This window comes from Cebus imitator, unplaced genomic scaffold (genome assembly GCF_001604975.1).
Source record: "Cebus imitator isolate Cc_AM_T3 unplaced genomic scaffold, Cebus_imitator-1.0 Scaffold68, whole genome shotgun sequence".
In the NCBI taxonomy this organism is placed as follows: Eukaryota; Metazoa; Chordata; class Mammalia; order Primates; family Cebidae; genus Cebus; species Cebus imitator.
In genome coordinates, this window is record NW_016107383.1 from 6,011,877 (window position 1) to 6,017,565 (window position 5,689).

The 5,689-nt window shown below is 42.7% G+C and overlaps 1 protein-coding gene and 1 long non-coding RNA gene across 2 annotated transcripts in view; one reads left to right on the top strand and one right to left on the bottom strand.

Moving 5' to 3' along the window:
• Positions 1-5,689, top strand: part of DEPTOR (DEP domain containing MTOR interacting protein) — a 187,647-nt gene that overhangs the window by 80,175 nt on the left and 101,783 nt on the right. The window lies entirely within an intron of this gene.
• Positions 2,704-5,689, bottom strand: part of LOC119471642 — a 5,831-nt gene continuing 2,845 nt past the window's right edge. The window contains exon 2 of the long non-coding RNA XR_005200703.1: positions 2,704-2,759. This is a non-coding gene — a long non-coding RNA (uncharacterized LOC119471642). The remainder of the gene's footprint in view (positions 2,760-5,689) is intronic.

Genomic DNA, 5,689 nt, shown 5'->3' on the forward strand with positions numbered 1-5,689 from the left:
CAACCTCAGGTGATCCACCCACCTTGGCCTCCCAAAGTGTTGGGATTACAGGCATGACCCACTATGCCTGGCTTCTATGATTGAATCTTAAGAGTTTTTTATATGTTCTGGATGCAAGTCTTGATAGACATATAATTTGCAAACATTTTCTCCCATTCTGTTCTTGATGGCATTGTTTTGGCACAAAAGTTTTTACTTTTGAAATAGTCTAATTTGTCTGTTTCTCTCTTATGTTGCTTGTGCTTTTGGCATCCTATCTAAGAAACCATGCCTCACCCAAGCCTATGGAAATTTGCTCTGTATGTTTTCTTTCAAACATAGGTTTATAATTTTAGCTCTTATGTTTAGTTTCATAATCCATTTTGACATAATTTTCATATAAGGCATGAGGTATATATTAAAAACCACTAAATTGGCCAGGTGTGGTGGCTCATGTCTATAATCCCAGCACTTTGGGAGACCGAGGCGGGTAAATCACCTGAGGCTGGGAGTTCGAGACCAGCCTGGTCAACATGGAAAATCCCCATTTCTACTAAAAATACAAAAATTTAGCCAGACTTGGTGGTACATGCCTGTAATCCCAGCTACTTGGGAGGCTGAGGCAGGAAAATCGCTTGAACCTGGGAGGCAGAGACTGAAGTGAGCCGAGATTGCACTCCAGCCTGGGCAACAGGAGTGAAAATCTGTCTCAAGAAAGAAAAAAAAAACAACAACAACACTGAATTCACTGAATGGTACATGTTAAATAGGTTAATTGTATGGTATGTGAATTATCTCTGAATAAAGCTGGAAAAACAAGGAAGGAAGGGAAAGGGCGGGAGAAGAGGAGGAGAGGAAGAAGAAGTCATCCGGGCAGTATCTACTTCCTCTTTCTTGAGCCCCTCACCACCATGTCCAGACTTCCTTATTGGAGAGAGGCCATTTTGAGGGGCACCGCAGAGCCAACCATCCAGCTCTGGTCATCTTCTGCATGCAATTGTGAGTGACCCCAAGCTAGAATGATAGAGGAACTTCCCAGGTGAACCCCAGGCAATGCATACCACACTAAGACAGAATTTAATGATGGTTATTTTAAGTCACCGAGTTTGGGAGTAGCTTGCCATGCAGCAAGTAGTAAGTCAAATTCTTGCTTTAACGTTGTGATTACATGTTAATCCTAAAATAAAATTTCACGAAAAGCTTGGTCTTCAAGATAAGAGCCTGGATGGGGACATTAGTTGATTAAAAGGGGAAGTAAAATAAGGAAGCCCTAGGCTGGTAGGGCATGTTGTAAATGGCAAGCTGACCCAATCCAGGCAGGCATGCCAGCTGGTCTGAGTCCTAAAGCTCACAATGGCAGAAGCAGCTAACCAGTCACTTGTCCAAAGGCCACCAGATACTTAGCAGGAGCTCTAGAGGGCTGGCAGGTTGTGTTTCAGGTTACAAGAAATGACACAGTTAACCCTATCCACTTGCCCTCCCCATTCCCTGAAAGGAAAAATCACTGAACTGGAAGGGACGGAGTGAGTGGTCAGAAACAAGGATAAAGGCTGGGGAGTTTGTGTCCTCTGTCTTAAATGGAGACTATCAGTAGCGCTCAACTCTCTTGATGATCTGCATACAGGTCTCCTTTTTTTTTTTGAGACAAGTCTTTTTTTTTTTTTTTTTTTTTTTTTTTTTTTTTTTTTTTTTTGAGATGGGGTCTCACTCTGTCGCCCAGGCTGGAGTGCAGTGGTGCAATCTTGACTCACTGTGACCTCTACCTCCAGGGTTCAAGCAAGTCTCCTGGCTCAGCCTCCTGAGTAGCTGGGATTATAGGCACCTGCCACCACACTCAGCTATTTTTTTTTGTATTTTTAGTAGAGATGGGGTTTCATCATGTTGGTCAGGCTGGTCTCAAACTCCTGACCTCAGGTGATCTACCCGCCTCGACCTCCCAAAGTGCTGGGATGACAGGCGTGAGCCACCATGTCTGCCCAGAGACAGGGTCTACTGTGTCATCCAGGCTGGAATGCAGTGGCATGATCATAGCTCACTGCAACTTCAAACTCCTGGGCTCAAGGGATCTTCCTGCCTCGGCCTCCCAATATGCTGGGATTACAGGTATTACTGGGAGTGAGCAACTGCACCCAGCTTGGGGTCATTTTTAGTATATACTTGGATAATAATGTATAGCGGGAGAATGCATAAAATTAAGTTTAATTTACTCATTCAGGTTTTTGAAAACCTATTGTGCTAAGAAAAAACTGTGAACCATATAGACAGGGACTCTTGTCTCAAAAAGCTTCTGGTTACATGAGCAGGTGATTCCCCTAGGGCTCTGAGAGGGACCTTAGAAATGGTACATGGTCCAGATTTGTAGGAATTGGAGATTTCTTAGAGAAAGTAATATCTAAAATCAGAAAACCAAGAACGCCAGTTTCTCCTCCATTGTGTCCTCCAAGGCACCTTATTTGAGGGTCACAAGAAATGAAGGAATGGTGGTATTTCTTTCCTGGGCATGCACATGGGTCCTTCTATTTTCTTTTTCTTTTCTTTCTTTCTTTTTTTTTTTTATTTTTATTTTGAGACAGGTCTTGCTCTGTCACCCAGACTGGAGTGCAATGGTGTGATCTTGGCTCACTGCAACCTCCGCCTCCTGGGTTCAAGCAATGCCTCTGCCTCAGTCTCCCAAGTAGCTGGGATTATAGGCATATGTCACCATACCTGGCTAATTTTTGTATTTTTTTAGTAGAGATGGGGTTTCACCATGTTGGCCAGGGTGATCTTGTACTCTTGATCTCAAGTAATTCACCGCCTTAGCTTCCCAAAGCTTTGGGATTACAGGTGTGAGCCACTGCGCCCAGCCTCTGTTTTCTTTTCTAGATTCCTGTCACCAGTGCAGTCTCCTACATCTTGCTCCAAGATTTATTCTATGCAGTTTATTCCCTGGATTTTCCAGTGTTCATCTATCATTCTGTTGCAACTTTCTGAGCTACGTAACATGTCTCAGTGTGTGTAGTTTCACATATTTTTGCCACTGTTTATTTATACCAATGTGTTCCAGCTACCTATTCCTACAAAACAAATCATACTAAGATTTATAGTGTACAACAACAATGATGTATTGTTTCTTCTGATTCCATGGTTGGCATGGGGGTTCCTCTATTGGTTTCATCTGGGCACATTCATACACTTGCCAGAGGGTCAACTGGGCTGGAAGGTCCAGGATGGCCTCATTCACATGTCTGAGAGCTGGTCCTCCTCATACCACCTCAGCTGTTACTAACTCCGGGAAAGAGTTGAGATGAAGTCTTGCTCTGTCGCCCAGGCTAGAGTGCAGTGGCATGGTCTTGGTTCACTGCAGCCTCTGCTTCCTAGGTTCAAGGGATTCTCCTGCCTCAGCCTTCCACTACAGTAGCTGGGATTACAGGCATGCACCATCATACCTGGACAATTTTATTTTTAGTAGAGTTGAGGTTTTACCACGCTGGTCTTAAACTCATAACCTCAAGATCCGCCCTCCTTGGCCTCCCAAAGTGCTGAGATTATAGGTGTGAGCCTCTGCACTTGGCCTCTAAATAAGATTTTTAAGTGATTTCTGTTACATGCTGAATGAGAACATCTTTAATGAGTTCTCTTAGATGCTCATATCTTTTATACTCTTATACTCTTAATATACAAGTGGGCTGGGCACGGTGGCTCATGCCTGTAATCCCAGTACTTTGAGAGGCCAAGGCAGGCAGATCACCTGAGGTCAGGAGTTCAAGACCAGCCTGGCCAACATAGTGAAACCCCGTCTATACTAAGGATACAAATATTAGCCAAGCATGGTGGTGTGTGCCTGTAATCCCAGCTACTCAGGAGGCTAATTCAGGACAATTGCTTGAACCTGGAAGGCGGAGATTGCAGTGAGCTGAGATTGCACCATTGCACTCCAGCCTGGGTGACAGGGCAAGACTCCCTCTCAAAAAAAGAGTGTACATTCATACATAAACTTAGAACTTCACTTGCCCCAAAGGTTTTTTGATGATAACAACAACTTAGTGAAGGAAGTGGAACAGGTGTTATCTTCCCCATTTAATATGAGTTTGGGAGACAGTGAGAAATTACATGACTAGTTTGTAGCAGTGTTTATGTCCCAGTCATCTAATTTCTAATCCTAAGCCTCTTCCGTGGATTTCAACTAGAACTTTAATCATTATTCTAGGAAGAGAAAAGAGACATTTAAAGAATCTCTGTTTTCATCAGTTTATAGCTATTAAGGCAGAAATTCATCTTGCCTCAATGTAGGTACAATGATTACTTACACAGCATAACACTTTGTAAATACTCTACATTATTTTGTATTACAAGGTTATTTTATTCACACTCTTAGGATTTTCACAACAGCTGGGTAACGATACCATTATGTTCTCAAGAAAAACAAGACTGAATAAAAGAAAAGTGGCTTGCCTTACATCTCAAAGCTACTCAGTGACTCACTGGGATAAACCTACATCTTTGAATTCCTAGTCCAATGTTCTTTCTACAGCATGGTTAGGCTCTGAGTCTAAATGCCATATGAAAATAAACATCATATGGCATTCAGGTACAGAGGCTTAATTACCTCCAGTGCAGTGATTGATAGGTATAGAGTGAGTGTTTGCATGACCTCAAGCAAGTTTCCTTCCCACTACACTGCAGGCTGCCTTTCAGTTTTTCTCATTTGAATAAAAACTACATTCCTCTCATGTGGATGAAGAGCGTTTGGACTACAATGATCTCCAAGGTTTCCCCCTAGAATGAAATAGTTCAATTTGTATTGTAGATTATTGTCAGTTTCAAAGGCAATGAAGGTTTTTAAGAGACAGCCAGACTTTCATATGGAAGACAGGAACTCATAAGGAATAATTTTACAGAGGAAGGTGACACAATGACTGTGGCATTTTATAAGGTTCCATTTATATGGGCTGGGTATGGTGGCTCACACCTGTAATCCCCGCACTTTGAGAGGCCGAGGCCAGCAGATCTCTTGAGGTCAGGAGTTTGAGACCAGCCTGGACAATATGGTGAAAACCCGTCTCTACTAAAAATACAAAAAAAATTAGCTGGGCATGGTGGTACGTGCCTGTAGTTCCAACTACTTGGGAAGCAGAGGAAGGAGAATCACCTGAAACCTGGGAAGTCGAGGTTGCAGTGAGCTGAGATTGTGCCACTGCACTCCTACCTGGATGACAGAGCCTCTGTCTCAAACAAAATAAAACAAAACAAAAACAAAAAACCCGACAGTTTTGTGGACAAACATGGACTCAACCTTCTTGGAGCCTATAATAGAGCTGTCTTTAATCACACAAACTATACAGGGAGCAACGAGATGGTCTAGTTGAGACCTCACCATCACTGAGATGCAAAACAGGAAGTCAAGCAGGCATGGGAGGGGGCTGCTGGGGAGAAAAGGGAGAGAGCATTCCAGCCATGGGGATGGCGTGTCCAAAGGCCTGTGGTAGACGGGGCATGGCATGCTTGAAGAGCTGAAGAGGCTAGGGTCATGCATACTTTATAGGCCATGTGAAGAAGTTTTTTGGTCTTTATCCTAAATGCAATGAGAAGCTATTTAAGTATATTTTCTTTTTCTTTCTTTCTTTCTCTCTCTTCCTTCCTTCCTTCCTTCCTTTCATTTTTCTTTTTTTTCTTTTCTTGTCTTATATGTGACATCTTTTTCTTTCTTTCTTTCTTTTCTTTCTTTTTT